We start from the raw sequence: 20,218 nt of genomic DNA on the forward strand, positions 1-20,218 counted from the left end.
GGGCCTGATTTTTTTTCTATAAATATTAGTTTTGCATATGACAAAGGACTGATCTCTTTCAGGATTGAAATATATCTTTACCATTTAATTAGACTGATAACACAAAGTTCAAGTATAGGTGTATTGTCCCATCACAACCTTGATATTTGTATCCTGTTCAGTTGCTACCTGGTGAAACTTAAGAAAAGCAACTACAGTACACAAGATAAATTGCTGTGTAACTGATGTGCTGAGGAAACTTTGTAAATAACCAAACTAAAGTATTATTTTTGAACCCCCTCATAATGAGGAAGAACGACATGACTGCTGTGGCATTACCTAACCTTCATAAGCAATTCTTGCTGCAAAATATTTCAGTTGCACCAAGTCTAAAGACTGAACTTACCTTGAATGATTGTGTGATGTGAGAAATGTAGACTGGTCCTTCTGTGTGTCTGACCAGGTTAATAAAGGGTTGTAAGGAAATAAGGACAAAAATGTGAGTTTATTTACACTTTTATTTTCTTATTAGTATCTGCAATACTGAGAGTGTGACATAGGTACTCAGTTTACAGTAATTTTACAATTTAACTACTTTTACATTTTTATTTCTGGATATACATTTCTCTGTCATCGTTCAGATGCCTAAAAAAGCCAGATGCAATAGTAAGGGTTGTCTAATAATATTTATGTGCTCAGAAACAATTTCATGTAAAATTAATTAATTTATTTGATAAAACATTTGATCCATAACTTTGAAATCTCATTTGCTCCCATTTGTATTTGTCATGACAAGTATAGAAAAAACTTTTTAAGTATTCCACAATGCCTAGTTAAAATGGCATTTAAATATTCTTTCCTTCTATGTCAGAGTCCTTAGGAGTGGATATACAGAGTTTCCTGTACAGTTATTTATTTCTGCACGCATACTCAATAAGAGTTTTTATGGTTTCAGTGATACTCAACCCTGTAAGGACAATATTCCAGAAAAAGGCAGTGGGTTTTTTTTTTTCTAGTCAGCTAAGTTAAACACACTTAAAAACAAGCAAGCAAAAAGTGAATACTCCCAACTGTTTTTCTGACCAGAAAAATGTAGCTTATAAGAAGTTTGTTTCTCACTACTGCTTTCAGAGCTGCTGTTCCTCTCAACGGCAACTGTAAAATGTGGGGCCACAGTTGCATTCATTGTTCAGTGAGCTTGTCCACAAAGTTAAACCCACCGACAGCAATGAATGTTGATTGTGACCTTTTTTGTAAAGCTTGGCAGGGTGGGGGAGAAACATCATATGATGGTTAGGTTGCTATCTTCGGTGTTAAGGCCTGAAAGCATGAAGTAAGGAGGAGGATGGTTAGCTGGAGGGTACAATCAACGGTCGATGGTTTTCACTTTAATTCCAAACTCACCGACAGCGTTGAATGTTCACTGAAGCAACCACTACAACAGAACTCCATTGACTTGACCGCATCCTCAAATGTCTGAAAGGAGGGGGGGAAAATCAAAATTCACACAATGATTTTAAGCATACAGATGATGCAACTTCAGTCATTTTTCTCTTACCAACACCCTTCTCTGCCCCTCGTAATTCAGTCTTTGTGCAAGGAACTGGCAGTTTCCCAAACTTCTTTCTGTGAAAAGAAAAGATATTTCACTTATTCAGGCTTTAATAATAAAGGTTGGGGATGCAGGCACAAGTGGATTAATTTTGTCTGTTATTTCCTGAGACTGAACTTCATAGCAAAATGAAACACAAGATTCCATACATGAACAGAGCTGAGTGTTATGAATCAGTGTTGCCAATTAGAGCAAAATTTCTTTTGCTGACATGATTCAATTGGATTTAAACTGGCTTAGGATTGATGAAAAATATATATTTTTTTAAAGGAGGCTTAATTTCTCAATAAACATCTTACAGAGAGAGACGGCTTTTCTTCCTTACAAATTGTCACACATGCAGAACCTGTTATGATAGTTTTCAGGAGAAAAAAATAGTGAATGTATATTAAGACTTGACCTAAATTTGTTTTCATGTATTTTTTTAGGTGATGGCATGCTGTGCATATCCAGTACTGCTCATCACCAAGTAAAGTCCTTATTGTTAAAAATTTCCACAGTAACATAACATTTTTTCCCAATCGTCTTAATTATTAATAAAAATAAATAATAATTTAAAAAAGCAGGATTGTAATGTTTGTGTTGCAGAAGGGTTTTAGAGGCTGTATCAGAAGGTAAAACAAGGTAATCTAGGAATTTTACCTTATTTGCATTTGGGAGCAGAGTTCTTCTGCAGAAGGTGTTCTCGATGCTCAGCTGGTCAGAATTCTTTTTTTGCAGGTCTGCTCTTGCTGTGCTGAAATTGTGTGACTGATTCATTGACTTCTTTGAATTGCTGTTTGTTTACTTATCTTTTGGTAAAAGATGTTTTATACCCTCTCATCAATCTCTGATTATTTGTAAGTCTTTATGAATGTTGGGGGGTTTGTTTCTACTTTGTAAAAGGAACCCGCACCAAAAGACTGGAGCTCATAGGTATGGTACCTGTGTCTATTTTGTAAACAAACACCATGACAAGGACTTTGTTCTGACTGTTTCTTTCAACTAATTGCTCTGCATGTAGAGGTATTTATTACATCATTTAACTCAACATTATTTTTTTCTAATATTACTGAAAGACAAAGTCATTAATATAGTCTATTGGAGAACTAGACAAGAATGGAATCCATTAATTTTCTTTTTTATGTAGTTTAGATGTATTTCATTTAGGAAGGCCACTGTGGTTAGGAATATATCTGAATTCTAATCAAATGTGGCAGTACATCTTTCTTTCCTGATACAACTGTATGGGATATTTGCTGCCAATAGTTTGGCTTTGAAGTTTATTTTTATTTTTCCATTTCTTTGTAGTGGTTTTTCAAAGGTTTAATTCCATGGATATTATGAGAAGACTTCTGTACACCAGCATGAGTGATGAGAGAATAAGGCTCTCCAACTCAGTCTTTTGTGCATCTGCATCTGTTCAACTTTGTTCTAGCCAAATGAACTGACTTTATGGTTTAGGGTTGCTTATGTTTTAGATCCACCCTATTATGAGCTTGCTTTTTTACGTCATTTCTTTCAGTACTTATTCTTATGCTCTTATTCCCTGCTTCCATCTGTCACTTCATATTTCAATATGGGGTCCTGCCTGGCTGCTATCTGGCAATCGGGATGCAGGGTAGGGGAAGAAGAGAAGCTGCATAGAGCTTGTGGCTGGGTGGATTGCATCTTAGAAGGAATTACTTTCACAGGTTATTATTAATGCCTCCCACCCCATATACTGGAAAAACCTCAGGATTTCCTTAGTTATCTAGCCTCTGAAATGGGCTGAAACTTGTGAAATGGGCTGAAGCTAGGTACAAAAAGTATTCCTCGGTTCCAGCCCTAATTCCTGATGTGTGCAGGTTATGCAGGGTAAATATGCTGTCATCATCTCTCATCTGGTTTTCATTTTTTTAAAATCCCTTACCAGGCTTAGCTGGCTGTTACAAATGCCAGGTTTATTTTAAATTTTTTTTTCAGATCTGCAAGCTTATGTGAACATTCATATTGGATGTAGTTTTTTTTTTTTTATTTAAGGTTAGTAGGTCATAAATAAACCAAAGCACTTTCCTTGCTATGAGCAATAGGGTCGTGGTGTACATGAAATATCGCTTTAAAAAAATTGGAACCTAACGTGAATTGACAGAGGTACATGAGGAAATAGTTCATCATGTGGCTGCAAAGGCCATAGGGATTTGGACTGCTAGAGCTGCCTGTTTTAGGAATAGATTAGATATCTTGTCTGATGACCTGTACTTAATTTAAGTGACTGCCTTTGCAAGTCCTTCCAGAGGGCAACTGTGTGAAGTAGAGCATCTCATCCTCAGTCTTCAGTCCTCTTCTTCCTCTTCATGGCCTGACCTAAATTGAAGATATGGGTGTTGTGCTGCACAAACAGACAATTACTTCAATGCTATGTGAACTGTATCTTTGGTTCTAATTAGTTACCTTTTCTGTTTTGACCTTTATCTTGCTTTAAAAGACCAGTGTTCCATCACTGTACTGGTAAATACTGGCAACTGTAGCACAGTGCACTCATGTTTAACAACAGCCTTATGTAAAATAGGAGCAAAAGCTCCCTGTCCCTGCTTAGAAGTGGTAGAGCTATCAAATACTACTCTGCCCTGCTTATTGCCTCACCTTTTCCCTTCTTCCTTCTCTCTCTCCCACATATAAATACCAGATGAAATATGAATGATAGATGTCAGCCAGATAGAAGTCTGGCTTCCAGGCCACTTCAAACAGCTGTCTTAGAACTTTTACCAGTCTTACTGCCTGTACAGCAGGGAGTTTTTTTCTTAGGAACAAATACTTTGGTGAATACACAGATCTCAAGTTTTAGATACTTTTTCTAATGGTGCATTAGAACAATCTATCCAGATTGTATGCTGGTTAACATTGTATGTTAACATATTTCTGAGACAGATATTCTGCACAGTTTACAGAATCATTTTTCTTTTGCTGATATTTAATTCTTACTGGAAGTTGGAATTCAGACTTTTTGAAGACAAATATTCATTCGTATAAAAGGAAGACAACAAAACAGTGTTAATACTGATACTGGAAAGTTATCTCATGGATACAGTTGTTGGCTACTTCCACCTCCTGCTTGCCCTCTCCCACAGTCTGTGAACAGATTTCCAGTTATACACTTGGGGACAGGAAGAAATGCAATGTGTGGATTTTTTTTTTTTAATTGTCTTGCAAAAGTGAATTCCAGTGGCAGCATCTAAAAGTGGCACTAGCACACTTGGGATCAGATTCTCAGCTCGTGTAAACTGACACAGCTCCACTGACATCAGTGGCATCTGCGTTTACACCAGCTGGCACCTGGATGCTCATCTGGAAAAAAGTGAGGTAGAACGATCAGTTATCAGCTCTTATATTTTCTGGGTTTTGTGTTGTGTTCATCTTTTTTTATTAAACCTTTCTAAAATGACAAATTTTCATGTAGTATTGACATTTTACTCACAATAAATTAGCCATAGTACTAAATCTCTGAGTATTGACACTGCTGTGCTTCCACCAAAAGGAATTAAATCCAGCTGACTGTAGTTATTAGAAATTCAATTTATTCTTCTGTGACATTCAGTTATAAGCTGAAAGTAAAAAAATCTGTGCAGCTATCAAGAGGAAGTCCTTTTTCTGACAAAATGAAAAGTGCTTGTTTCTTCTGTGGTCTTAAAAAGTGCAAGAACAGAATGAAATAACTGTGACTGTAATCTAAGACTCTCACTGTATTCTACAGACACTAACTGCAGTTGTTTCTGTGGTGTGTTGGAGTATAGCATCAGCTCCTGATTACTGATGCAGTAAATCTAAGGTTAATGCTTTTCAAGAAATCCAACTAGACAATCACCATGTTTTCATGTTGTCTTAAACCTATGGAAACATCTTTGTTAACCTCTGCTGGGAAAAAAAAAGAAATGTTTTAGGGAGTATTTCAGCATTTACTGGATTACACCCATCTCTGGGGAAAAGTAGCAGCTGCATAACATCTTGAAGCACTAGTGCATGCCAGCCTGAGACAGGAGGAAAAACTAGGATTGCCTTGTTTGAATTCTGCATTCTACAGGGCTGCTTTTTTGTATGTTATGATATGAAGAAATCTAAAGATATGCAGAATCATCCTGGTTCTTGCTCATAGAATAAGAGGATGAAAAATATCTTGGCCCACCAAAAAAATACTTCAAGGTGAAATAATCTCCCCGAGACTGTTTTTTTAAATTAAATTAAAACTTGTTTGACATGTATAGCCATCACAGAGCGATCCGAACTTCACTGAGTCCTATCAGAGTTCTGCTGGCTCAGAAACCATAACATCTACAAATACCTACTTGATGTGTTTGTAGCCTTTGACTAGGTTTTGCTGTCCAAAAATTGACTGTGCTCTTGAAATTGAACCCATCAGCTAATATTACATGTCTACAACACTGGCTATGAGGTGGGATGCTGATTAGCCAAGCTAATTTAGGAGCAGAACAAATGTGAGGAGCAGCAATGATTTTAGTTCAATCAAATATTTGATTGCACTTCCAGAAATAATTTAATTGCAGAGCTCAAAACTGTACTTTGCCCATTAGAATTTTACCTGATTAGTATTGTGTTAAATCTTGATATTAAAGACCCTTCTAACCCCAAATTTAATGTAAGAATACCCAAGGCAATATTGTCTTTTTGTGTACTGCTTTAGATTTATTGTGCTTCAGTCAATATAAATTGTTACTCTTATTTAACAAATCATAGTTGCACTCATGTTCTATACAGACTTTTTTATCTGACCTATTGAGCCTGAATGCAATTTATTACTTCATGTTGTTAGTCCTTTTTGAACTCATAAGAGCTTTTCCAACATACAGGATTGAGGCCCTGGCTCTATAAGCTTTGCTTTTTACTTAAAGCCAAGAAATTGGTAAATAAATTCTTATACTGCCTGTATTTTCCCAGCCTTTTGGATCACCGTTCTCCACTCTTTGTCATTGGAACACATTACTATTTATGGAAGATATGCACACATTTCAGTGTCCATAAATCATACCAAACATCTGTTCTTTAGATCAGTAGATGGAGTATGGTAACTGCTTCTTACACTTACATCCATGAAGTAATGCTCACCTACTGATGTTAGGCTTAAACTTTAATATTTTAGCAAATATTTCAGTAATTTAACTTTCCAGGCAATGTAATTCAAGACAAAATGAATTGCAAGCACAGTCTGGCATAGAGCTCTGTGTGGCCTATACCTGAAAAATGTCAAGTGAAAGTTGTCAGGTAGAGAGGGTAAACATTAATAGCAACATGATCAACCTGACTAAAACAGAAGAGATTCTGTAAGTCATTCCCTCCACTCATTACTGCCTTTGAAGGGAATTTCTTTCCCTCCCTCTTCCTGTTATAGCTTTAAACAGGCATCCTTCTTTTATTTGATGAATCTGGATTATGTGTAGTGGTCTGCATTTTTGCCTTAGTAGTCTGATCTATTTCCCACGTGATTCTGCAGGCAAGCTTCTAAGGCTAATAACTGGGAAGTTGTGCTCTGAGAACACGTGGTATCTGTGGAAACCAAGACTGTGTGCAAGTTAAAACGTGAGAGGTGGGGAAAGACAATGTTGTATGATAGGATGGGCACTGGGTGGAAAAGCAGAGGATAAGTTTTCTTATTCTGTCTTCAATCTCAATGTTAGTATTTTTATGTAAAATGTTTTCAGTTGTAAAGGGAAGAATCTTCAGACTGTGTCCTGTTTAGCATTTATGTCAAGTCTTTATTTAGTTGTTATATATACTGTGGATTCATTGGTTGATTTTCAATATCTTTGTATTCTTTTTATGGGAATGGAGACTTGATACTTTGGAGCTACAGTTATGAATGTCAGCATAGAAACTGAGTTTTCGTAGGAAGAAAGTATGTATAAATATGGACAGTAAAAATATTCTATATTTCTAAAAGTTATTGAGTCCTTCTTTAGTCAACTGTAAGACAGTAGACTGTAGTTCTTTATCTGAAGAAAATGGACTGATTGCTTTTAAATTGCCTACAAATCCCCTTGGTTTAAAAAAAGCCACACTGATTCAGAATGAATTTGGAACACCATGTTAGGATTTCTGGAGTATTTCAGTACTGTTTGCTTGTTGTCTTTTAGGTTCTTTGCAGTGACTATATGAAATAGATATATTCATAAAAACACTCTTGGGGGCTTTTGAAATCTTTTGTTTCCTTTGTGCTCTTGATTTTTTTAATCAAAAGGTGCTGAGTGCAGGTTTGCTTTAGAGATCTTCCATGTGTCCATATCTCGCTGCCAGAGCAGAGTGCAACAGCAAATGGCTTTAATATCCCATCCCCCTCTTCATTCTGTGTTGCCATAGGAATGGTCTGCCAGAATTACCAAATTCAAATAATTATGGTCCTGCAGCACAAAGTTTCTTTTGATCAAGAGCGAGTCATTTGAACCCTGATGTTTAGTGGGTAATACTTACAGCCTCATAAAAGTGTAGTGATGGCTGATATCTCATAGTGCTTTGAACATGTGAAGTGCTATATAAACAATATAGGGCTATTGCACACAACCCAAGCTATTAGCATCTGAGGCACAGTGCCCCAGGCCCTTGGAGGGGAAGTCATGTCTTCACTGGAAAAGAGGCACCTTTTTTGAGTTCTGTCTGCTTCCAGATTAGGTATCGGGAGCTTTCTAGGTAGCAAATAGATATGAAAAAGCACATTTTTTTTCAAACACTGTATTTATTACACTGCACTGGATACTAACTAAAGGCAGGCAGCACTTGGTTAGAAAATGTGAGGATGGTAAATCATTACCTGTTTGCATTATTTCCTTTCCTGTAATTGTATTTTGGCATTCCTGCATTTTTCCCCTCTGTGAAATATCTGTATGCATATCTATTTGTTGCTAATATACTTGGTATTTTTCCTGTGTAATTTGAAACAGATGAGAGATTACGCTTCATTTTTTTTCCTAAAAATATCAACATACTTTACAGAATTTAGACCACAGACACAATTCAAGAGTATGTTGAACACTACATGAGTGTCTGTGTGTAAATGGTGGCGAAATCTTGTTCTCAAGATAGCAATACAAGCTAAGAAAATAGTAGAGGCACTTGCTAAACAGCTGAGGTAACATCTGTCTATCAGAGCTGAAGGTACTGCTCAGATGAGAACAAAGTTTTCTTAGGATTGATGTAATTGCCTTATTTGCCCTATTTTTACTCTTTCACACATTTTTCATGCTCTGATAAATAAGGGCTACCTATCTTGCAATCACTACAACATGAAGTCTGGGGTAGGAGAAAGGCTCATGGCTATCTCCAGGGAGAAGAGGAAATTCCTTGAAATCTTTTTATGCCCGTCGTTGCTCCAGTTTAAAAGCAAAACAGTTCTTGGTCCAGAGCTGGCAAAACATTCTTTTTGCCTTTTGATGGTGTAACTTCTTTTCAACAGCAAAGACTATTTTAAAGAATTGTATTTTTCTCCTTGCTTGTTGTGTGGTTTTCTAATGTCTTGAGCTAAGCTTTTAGGCATGTTAAATGATGTAAACAAGTTTTGGATTTTTGTTACTGTTATCTAGGAACAGCCATTCAAAACAAATATGCTATTAACTCAACTCTAAAAAGCTCTGAACACAGAATAAGCTCAGACTTTGAAGGACTGGGCACACAGTTTAAATATTTAGCATAGCAAAACCCATTGCAGTACAATTGCTTGTACAGGATCCAATGGTTTACAGCACAAATGCAAAGTATAATCCCATGTATTCAGGAAGCAAATGCCTAGTTAGTTTACTGTTTTCTGGTGGCTTTTTTTTCAAGACCAACATACACATACAAACTACTTATTTTCTGCTCTGGTAAAGGCATTTTTAAGTAATAAATATTCTTCTAAAGAAAAATAATGTACAATAAAGAGATACAACATTACCAGAACTGTTCTAAAGGCCTTATCTTTACTATTGAAAAATGGTGCACCCTTTAATGGTTCATAATCTGCCTGGTTTTGTGTCTTCCTCTACATTCTCCTCCTTGTCCTTGTTAAGCTCAGCTGCCCTTTGAAAAGCTTTGTGCTCCAGTGACCACTTTAAACTTTCTATTGACAAAATAAAGCTGGACTCCTAATTTATTTTTCCAACAGAAGGTGCAAGTTGAAAGTGATCATTGGCCCAAAAACCTACAGTGATAGTAAAGATGATTTTACTGGGAAGGGAGAGTGATGTCCGGTCTTCTTTTCTTCTGTCCTTCAATCCCCTCCTCCTGCCCCTTTCTTATAACACTCTTGCTTCCTCCGACCTCCTAGAGTCCCAAGTAAACTGCAGTTCCTACATCTCTTCCCAAAGTTTCCTCTTTCCAGCCCCACAGCAGCAAGATTTGCTTTTGCAGCTATTTGCTATGGTAACGAAGGGTAGACCAGTAAATCATATTTGGGACCTCAAATGAAACTGGTTTGTGAATCCAAATTCTGTCTCTTAAAACTCTGAGAAGACTGACTGGGAGATTGGTAATGAAGTAGATGAGTGAGTGGGATGAGAGAAGGCACATATAGCCAAATAGTATGTTTATGTGTAGTTTAAAAATACATGCAAACCCATGCAGACACTGTTCAGTGTGACAGAAGAAAGGGAACATCCAGAAACCTCAAACATAGTCAAAATGCATTTTTACACCCCAGGGTCTTGCTTTTCTTCAGTACCCAATACATTTAAATACACGAACTACAATGAATAAATTGGTTTTGGAGTAAGTAGAAGACATTTTATGAAGTCAACACCTTCTCTAAAAATTTTCAGGTCTGCTATTACCATCTCAATAACCACTCCTAATTAACAAATCATAATCTGAACAATCATAGGTGATGTTGGCTATTCTGCGACATTTTGTTTTTCAGTACCTCCATGGATTTATACAACCTTTCTTCTTTTGATAGCTACCTCTTTTCTTGTTAATCAGGGAGCTTGAGACTCACAGATTAAATTTTCTGTGCTGCTCAGTTGTTCTATTTGTGTTTTTATTTAGAAAAAGCTGGGTGAAATTCCGTTTGGTGGGAAGGCTCTGTTCTTTGAGTCCTATGGCAACACTATACTCCAAACACCCAGTGCAGAAACGTTATGCTGGCTCTTAGCAAACAGGGCAAATTTCATTCTTATTGAATATGACCCAGGTGCTAAAAAGCTCTAGCTGAAAGTGCTAGGTTAAAAGCATAAGTCAGCTAGGTACATAAATATTACATGGCTATATCTTTAATGGGCTCCTGTCGCAGACTTGCTTTGTTTAAAGATTTCCATAACCCTGCTGATTTATTGCATCTTTTCTAGAAGTATGCTGCTAGCAGGAAACTCAGTTGAAGCACTTTCAATCATGTTGGAGGATCATTATACTTTCACTTGAATAACTAATTAGTTGCAAGAAATTAACCACTGCTGTTTAGCACAAAAACACTTCTAAGAAGGGCTTTCATTTTTGTTGTGGAAAATGACCTCAGGCTCTTGAGTAGGTGGGGCAGAAAGGAGAAATAATGATCCTGCTGTCTTTTAATATAACTTTTGTTTTCAATTCAACCCAATAACTAACAGGCAGCATAGCTGTCTGAATAGGGCACTGCACTTGGACTTTGGATAAATGTGCTCTTATCTTCCTGGTCCCATGGATCTGATGGCTGACCTCATCCCACTGATTGAGACTGTCACTGAAGGCTGAGGGAGATGGAATACAAGACTGAGGAAGAAATACATTGGTGAATAGAATGGAAGAATATTATATGACCAAAGAAAGGATATAACCAGTCTCTTATGTCTCTGGAACCTAATTTTCTTGTTGTGAAATGTAACTCATTTAACTGGCATGTGAGGGCCTTGCCTTGAGGTTCTTGCATAAGAGCTCAGTATTTTTGTCAGATGGTGTTCACAGCACTGCTAATATAATCTAAAACGCAGTGAGGTGAGGGAGGAGAACAAACACATAAAATACTTAGTGCTTTGCCCCACTTCTGGGGTAAAAACCGCAAGGAATTTGAAGAAAAATAGTTTCTGAGATCTAGATTGTTCTCTAATATGTAAAATCCCTTTATAAAGTCAGTAAGAGTGACAAATCCTAGATAACTTTCTCTCTGGAACTGGCATTTTGTAGCTGTTATTAGAGAAATTCACATATACAATAGATTTTTAAATTATAAACCACAAGCATAATGATGCACATACAAATTGATTATCCTCTCAGTCTTCTCTCTCTACTGTATAGTCAGTGAATTCCTCAGGTATTTGGAAAAAAGAGAAGTATTTTCCAGTAATGTGAGGGCAAAGGGGAGGGGAGGGGAAGCCTATTGGTATTTTTTGCTCTCCTCTTCCTTCTCTCTAACCACACTTGGAAGATTAGAAAGTTGTCTTCAATATGTGCATCTGAGATGTGATATAGAAATGCTGGGAATTATTCAGTGCAAAAACAGAGTGGGCTACTCATGACAAACTCCTCCTGAATATCAAATATAAAGGTTCCTGTAATGCTTTAGCACTTTTTCTCTTTCCTCTGTTCTTTGCCTTCTTTCCAATACTTATTCTCAAGCACCTATTTGGAGTACCTGAATACTGGGATCGGAATCTCATTCAGTTCTTTATGATTGTATTGGGTTACCTGCATAGCATGTGTCTTCTGAAAATATTCACATAAATACATTATGTTTTTTGGCTAAGTTTTCAACTTATTTTATTGGTACATGAGAATGCAGGGTACAGGAAGGTCACATCTGACTTTATTTTGATGGGGAGGTTATCATACGTGCATGCCAGGAAATCTAACTTCACGTGGGAGAAAACGGCAGAGCTCCTCTCTTTCTAGAGGCCGTGCACAATGCCATATCACCTTCAGTCAAAATCATGGGAGCATTTTTCCTGAGAAGCTATGAGGCAGATTATTTCAGATTGGTCATGCTCCCTCTAAAGCATGTGGGCACAAAGGCAGCCAAGAGCTTGTGTGAGTGTGTGTGTGTGTTCAAGTCTCTCTACTTTGGGATAGCTGTGCCTAACAGCCCATCAGGCGAAAGGAAGTGGGGAGAAGGGCTTAGTGCAAGTTCTTTACTGCTTTCAAGAAAATTACCTACCAGGCTTTTAAAACAATGTATATTCCCCTGAAATTACATGCAGAGAATTTTGAAAGGACTAAGGGATTTTAAAAATTCCCTTCTCTTGTCAAAGGAATTTCTGGTAAAAATCCCAGTGTTTTCTTTTGTGCATTCATAAAGAGTGAAATCTGAGTGCAAAAATATCACAGAAATGTGTTAAATTCATTGCAATGTAGCTTTCAGGTGAACACTTTAGTTCTAGAACTGGTGGCTCATCCAAACTATGTAAACACTCACACTTTATAGTAATTACAACTGAATAACATGTAGCTGAATATAAAACCATTAACAGACATCTAAGTTATATGTTGTTGACAGATGTCTCAGTTTTCCTTTCCCAGTTATGGACATGTTCTATGCTTTGCTCCCATTACCTGATTTTGCTTTGCTTGCTCTTTCATTTTGATCTGTAACTGTTCAGTGAGCATAAAGTGTCTTCAAATAACAGGTGCTGACTTTGAGAGTAGTTTCAAACTTCAGTTTGGACTTCTGCCTGCGGTTCAGATTGGGTTCATTTGAGTTCTTACTCAGGTTTAAATCTTGGAATTCCTTCCAACTTGGATACTCTTATTCATGCCACACCAAACACTGAGTTGCTAATGTTCAGACATCACCTGTCCCTACATCATGGAAAATATATGTTTCTTCATAGTCTTGTACAATCAAAAGTAGAGGAAAATGTGGAGTCTAGAAAACCTGCATATTTAAGGAGAAGAGAATGTAAGACTCTTCTTTAAAGGAAAACCTTTGAAATACACTAAAACAAATGGGCAGCTCTGTCTCCCTTGGATTTACACTTCAGTTATTAGATGATATCACAAAACACAAAGCTGATCATAAGTGAATCTACAGCAGAACAACCTTAGACCTCTTTACTGAGAAACTGCCTGTACAGATTGAATATGTTAAGTCAAGACCCTGAGGGAGAGAAATATTACTTCAAGTGGATTATAGGAAAAAGCGTGTAACTATGTTCCATTCTTTCCATTAGGAGACTCCTATGTATGACTTGAGTGTAAATGTAGCTAATTTTCTATTTCAGTAGCTGTGAATGTGTGTAGTTGAAAAGACAAAGTGAGAAAGTGGTTTGGGTTGGTTATGCATTTGAGAATCCTTGCTTTTATTGGGCCCGTGCCGAGTAAACCAAATGTGAAGGGATTAGCTCTTAAAGCACATTACAGGTGATTTCAGGCAAATGGAAAGAAAGTTTCACTGTGGGAATAGGAAAAAGATTCCAAATTGGAGAGACTGTGCTTGCTTGTCTGGTATAGTCCAGAAAGATTTTCCTCTCCTCTTTCTCTGCCATTTCCTTCTCTACTGAGGATATAAACCAATTTTATTTGTCTTCTCTTCTGCTTTTGCAAAGTGTTAGTCCATAAACATGTCTATATGCCAACAAGTAAATATGTTTCTGTAGAATTTTACAGTGCACAAGTGCTCAAAGGTGGTTAATTAATGAATTTTGACATTCAGCAACAAATCATAGTTGCTTTTCTCATATGGTCAGCAGTTTTCCATACAGAGCTGATAGCAAGTTTCTAGAGTTCAAAACCCCTTGTAAGAATAGTGAATGAGTATAAATAGGTACAAAGACTCATCAGAATTTTATAATTCTTGAGTGGAATTAGGAATAGTTTTATTGGTCAAAACAAATCTGTGCTTTTCAGATTACACCACATCTTGTGAAAATGAACAATTAATAGTCTTTCTTGCATTATGGCTTCTTTGTGTCTAATGCTTTCGTGTATATTATAGATGTTTGGCAGAGATGCATAGTCAGAAGCTGAATAATGAACAGTCTGAATTCTCTAGGCTTTGGTATTTTGCCCAGGATTTTTTCCTCGCTATCTTCATTAGGAAAAAACAATAAAGTAGTCTTGAGGCTTAGGACCTACTCTTTTTTATTCTTTCTTGTGCTGTCTTGAGCCTTTGTATAGCACTAGTATCAACTATTCAATCAACGTCTTTGAAAAGCACCTACCAGGCTGCCAGATTCCTGTTGCAGAGGAAGCTAGATGGTGCCAGAAATCAGTCACTCTGTGCTAAATATTGCTGCTGGCTCCAATCCCTGTCTCTCAGAGTCTATAGAAGTCTAATCTTCTGTTCTTCAGTGAAAAGATAGCAGGATTTAAAAATGCCATCTGAAGTTGCTGTTATGTAACAAATGTCTTGCCATCCTGCGTGGTTAAGGAGTTGAACTGGTCTCTGGTCACAAATGGTGGCCAGGTATCTTACATGGAGCACCGTTATTCTCAGCTGCTGTGGTATTTGTCCTTTAGTTCCTTACTTGCCAAAACTTAAGTTTTGTGAATTTAGAAATTCCTCTGTTTCAGACAAAGTGGTTTGCTTCCAGTCAAGTCTAAGCACCAACATCATGCTGCCTTGCACACGCTCAGAGTGCCAGCCAGCAGAGCACTTACAAAGCAGTTCAGCTGCCCCCAGCTTTCACCACCGAGATGACACCTGTGCAGTGTTGGCATACTGAGGATTGAAGTGGTGTTATATTAAAACTAAACTCAGAAAAAGTAATGCTGAAGCTAAATGTGCAAACAAATCCGTTCATAATTGTGAATGTATCCTTCATGGCATTTCCCATTTTTATAGAATTCAGAGACATTTCTAAAAATACTGAGAGCCATTTGATTGTGTATGAAAGAATAGAATTAATTTTTCAATCTCACAATATGCAGATACTTTTTAGTAGGCATTTAAAACAATCATTACAAAATTAGCCTAGTGTAAAACTGATCAAGCTGCATTATTTTTGTTAAAATTGTTCCACAGCTGGTGTAGGTGCTTAATTAATGCATAGTACCAAAATTCAGTCTGAATTCTCAAATCACCCTGTTCAATGCTTGTCTCACTGGAGGAGACCAAAGCTGCTGGTCACCAAAATATCTGCCAGATGACCTCCCTGGTGCTCAGGCCAGGCTGGTGCTGAGCACTCCTCTGCCCAAGTGCCCCCTGGCCTCACTTCAGTATGTCCCGCACAGCAGGCTGGAGGAGCGTACAGTTCCCTTCCCCTCTGCTTTCTGCTCCTATGAGCAACCATCAGAGCAAATCCTAAAGACAAGGGAACATGGTGTCTCGATTACCAAGCTGCAGCCAGGCATATTCTCTATTTTGCCAACTGAATATTTAGTTGCTCTTTGCAAATTGTGAAAGCTTATTGAGGAATCATTTAAGAGCATCTCTCAATCACGATATCTGGTTGTAGCTGGGGGTGGATTTATGTTTAAATCCCAGGTCTTCTGTGTCCTGGGTGGGCAAACTGTTCCTTGAAAGGGAAGCAGTACAAGTACCTGCTCCTTTGTCAGCTGGAATATAAGTGTTTTCATTGCCAAATTCCAGGAGACAGTTCCTGGCCATTTCACTGTAAGGCCAGCAGTATTAAATTCAAAATTTCAAGGATGCAGTTCTAGACGTGTGACTCATTATTCCCCCGTATAATTTAGGAGGACTATCTTTAACCTGCAGACTTCTAAGAGTCTTTTTGTGTGTATAGTTCTTTAGACAGATATATATATTGCTTAGATATAAATCTCTATGGATATTTTGGGTATAGAAGCTTCAAAGATAACTACAGCATTTATTATTTCTGGAAGTTCAGTCCTTTGGTTGCTCGAACCTATTTTCAGGACTCTTCCTCTCCAATTAGGAAATGGATGTAATGATCGTGGGTTATGGTTGACTCTTCTTGTCCTTAACTAAGAGGTTAATGTATTCTTTGCTGCATGTTCTGCTTTCTTCATAGGCCTAAGTTGATATTGCTCCTTCTGCTGAAGTGACAGCTCCTGGGTGATGTTTGACATGGCGCAGCCAAGAAATCTGTATGCAGGATGTGTTTTCTCCAGCTCGATAGTTTTCCAGGAAGAGGTTTAGCAGGTAAGCCAGAGCCCCAAATTCTGTTTCCAGTATCAAAAGGCTTAGCTTCAACTGCTAATTCTAGAAATACAACATATGAACCTGGTATTTATGCATATGACTTTGATAGCTGAAAATGTTCGCATATGAATTTGAGAGTCTGAAAAGGATTTTTAGAATGCAAATTAGCTTTTAGCTAAGTCACACTGAAAGTAAACCTGAGAAGATAAAAGAAAATAATATTCATATGTAGCAAACTGCAGAGTTTATTTATTACTCTGTCAGCAAGCAGTTGGATGGCCCAGATGAAAACAGAAGGTTCATTATACCTTACAAGCTCATTTCTGGAGATAAAATGTTGGAAAACAGCTCTAAGATAAATTTCTTGTTTAAATATTATTAATATGGAGAATTACTCGGGGAAGCAACCTGTAACCATTAAGGCAGTTTTTCTCCTTTGATAAACTTTATTTCAATGCTATGATCTGCCTTCAGTGTAAGAGAGCTCTAACCCTTTCCTGTCTGCAAAGCTGAACCTTAAAAAGTGCAGTTTTCTTCTACTCTGAATATGACAGCTCCAGTTGGTCTTATAAGGAGATACTTTCCTTTTTAGGTGGGGATTTTCTAAGAAGGGATTTTTCCTTTTAATTGACTTTGGAATAAGTTAACTGAGTTTTGAGTTTCCTTGCATATTTGGCTGCTTGAGTATGTTGCTACACTGCTTTATTACTGAAACTTTGGGCTGATATTTTTTTGTTTAATATTCAGAAGATCAGGTAACTGAAATTAACATAGTTGCTCTTCTCTAGATGCCTTGAGGGATACTTGGAAAAACTACTTGTAAGAATGTGCTATAGTATAAGTCTTGCTGACTTTCATTTGATTTTTCATTCGTTAACTTGAGACAATGAAGGAGAACAAAGGTTGCTTATGTAAAATGAGACTGAGGGTGCGGAAACATTGAAAACATGCCTATGCTTGTGAGAGGTGTGGTGTGTAATAGCTTACTATGAGGTGCAGTTGAGGAGCTATTATGACTAAGAGAGATGCTGCCTAAGTCTGGTAGAGCTGCTTTTTGTATTTCTTCCCTTCACCTTCCCTGCTTCTCCCACCACTGCACCACTGTTCTACATTTTCCCTGCATGGGGGAGGAATACTAGTTGGCAACAGAAACATGGTTCCAGCTGAACTCTAATGATAAAACACAGAAATATGTTGCAAAAAATGCACAGTGAGCAGGGGGAAAAGGGAAATAACAGCTTTGGAGCTCTCCTCCTATTGTGAACTGTGGCAACCAGGCAATTGGACTGCAAGGGGTTGTGTGTCTGTGGCTCATAGCTAGTTGGTAATTATAAGCTGAAGATAATTCAGTGCACTATTTATATAATTTCTTGTTAAACTTGTCATGAATATTCACTTTTGATTCTATTTAGGTTTGGCATTTTCATCATACTATATTCACATAGTTTCCTGCTTTTCCTATATTTGGGAAAATTGTGATCAGAAAGCTTTTCCTACATCAAGAAATAGAGGTATTCTTTCAGGACCAGAATGCAGGCATAGATGTTTCTATGGATTTGGGAAGTCTTTTTGCATTTGGGGTTGGTTTTGGTTTCTTTTCTTTTCAAATACAGCTCTCCACATTTCTTCAAATTAAGCACAGATATTTAATAATGAAAACTGACAGTGTTTTAACTGCCATGTATGTGATTAAAAATGTGTCTAAAACTGCAGCTTAAAAAGTGGTGTCTGGATGAGCTCAGCAAAATACTTCACAGATTATGCTAATTCATGCTCACTCTAGAGAGTATCTATGGCAAATTGTCTTATTATAAAAGTAATTATTGAACTGATATGCAAACTTTCTCTAGTGTGGTAGCTTAAATTTTACTCAAATTAGTAGATTTTCATATCACTAAATCTATAACAGTATTAAAAAAATATAGATATGGTAGCCCTGCTACAAGTTTCTCTACAGCCCTATGCATTTGAGCGATGATAAGCAGTGAAAAGCAGATAGTGGGCAGAGAGTTTCTACTTCATTTGGTCTCCTTCAGTCCCATCTCATGCCCCTGACTATACATGCTTGCTACTGGACTGTGCAAGGAAATGATTGAATGTGTGGCTGGATTTTCGAATAGAAAAATGAGTAGTTTCATCTGTAATTGAGAAGAAAATCAAAATATTTTTGCATTGATTCTTGCAAGTGCTTATTCCCATCAGCACTCTATTAATAATATCTGTTGGAAAATGTACTGACTTAAGCACTTATTCTTTTTTCTTTCTATACAAGTATTGAAGAATGCATGAATTAAAGAAGTAGTACACCCATTTCTTTTTGAATTTTTTTTTCTTTTTTTGAAATTTCTTTTTCTTCTGGTTTGAGTAGGACACTGGGCTAGATGAGGGACTGAGGTCCCTTCTAACCTCACTTATTTCAGGAGTGTCCCTGATTTCAGTCATTCAAAGTAAGTATCCACAAGGATTGATGGAACTGCATCTGAGACACTTCTGTTGATAGAGGTAGTTCAGACAACATAAGACTTTAAAGTCGATTTACATGTGTTTGTCAGCTGTTTGAGAAGAGTTTCTATATCTGAAGGATACTGAGCTTTCTGTTCTAAAGGTCAGCAATAGTAAATACATCCTTTTGACTGTTGACACTTCTAAAAAAATTACATTTGAGATCTTTCTATGTGTGCATAACTTTCTCCAATGCCTATAGTGTGGTGGGCTTTTGTTTGCTTGACTGTGAGAAAGGATGAGTGAATAGCTAGGCAGAGTTTTTTATGCTTTCATACTCTGCTATTCAATGCCAAATCATTGTAACTTTGGATGATGTTGAAAATGGAGTATAGGGGGAAATAAATCACACTGTGTTGGAAGGGAAATGGAAAGAAATAAAGAAGCTATGTCACTTTTAAATATAAAATACTTTTTTCATTTAGAAAAAAGTAAAATAATTTCAAGATTTCAAAAGAAAATAGTAGGCTGATTTTTTTTTTTTTCTTCCCTCTGCTCAGTGGAACAATTTTTAAAGTTCAGTTGAACTGTTGAATATATTCAGTTGCCCTTGATATTCTTGGCAAGTTTAGAACATGCACAGAAAATTTCGTGGATTCCTGATATTTAGCTTTTCTGAGTTGAGACTATGCCGTTAGTAAGCAAAAGTCACTGCTATTTTGCATATGGCATTAGAAATAAGAAATAAGCCAATTCAGAATAAAAATAGCTGACTGTAGTTTAAGGTGATCTTTTTTTTTTAATGTGAATACTTTGAAACACTAACTTGAGGGTCCAAGCGTTTGAGTTGATGAATTGCCCATAGTTTGTACTGCAGAAGGTAGGAAATCATGGAATCTTGAAGACATATAAATAAATTCTTAGATCCTAAATGGAGATGCATTTTTGAGGCTTACAAGCATCAGACCAGCTTATAGGAGCAGACAACCTCCCCCAGCAGTTTTGTGACCTTGAAACAGGGCTTTTGAGATGAAAAAATGTTTTGAATGCTGACTGAAAATCTGAACTTGCTACCTAGCTCTATAGTGACTTCATATGACTAGTTTAGCTCTTTTGGTGGAATAATTTAGAAAAAGACATGTCTCTGATTTTGTCCATGCAAAATTGTTTGCATTTAATTGTTTAAAAATTTCAATGCATTCTCTTGTAACATGCTGTCA

The 20,218-nt window shown here is 37.0% G+C and overlaps 1 long non-coding RNA gene across 5 annotated transcripts in view; it reads right to left on the minus strand.

Annotated features, from left to right (window-relative positions):
• Nucleotides 1-479: 479 nt before the first annotated feature.
• Nucleotides 480-20,218, minus strand: part of LOC135418819 (uncharacterized) — a 60,573-nt gene continuing 40,834 nt past the window's right edge. The window contains exons 4-6 of one of the 5 annotated variants that reach the window (XR_010432682.1): nucleotides 2,234-3,916; nucleotides 1,538-1,605; nucleotides 480-1,455 (exon numbers count right to left, since the gene is read on the minus strand). This is a non-coding gene — a long non-coding RNA (uncharacterized LOC135418819). Of the gene's footprint in view, nucleotides 1,456-1,537; nucleotides 1,606-2,233; nucleotides 3,942-20,218 lie in introns of all 5 variants that reach the window. The other 4 variants (XR_010432683.1, XR_010432684.1, XR_010432681.1 and 1 more) reach the window with 4 other exon arrangements.

The sequence above is a fragment of the Pseudopipra pipra genome, chromosome 9 (genome assembly GCF_036250125.1).
Source record: "Pseudopipra pipra isolate bDixPip1 chromosome 9, bDixPip1.hap1, whole genome shotgun sequence".
In the NCBI taxonomy this organism is placed as follows: domain Eukaryota; kingdom Metazoa; phylum Chordata; class Aves; order Passeriformes; family Pipridae; genus Pseudopipra; species Pseudopipra pipra.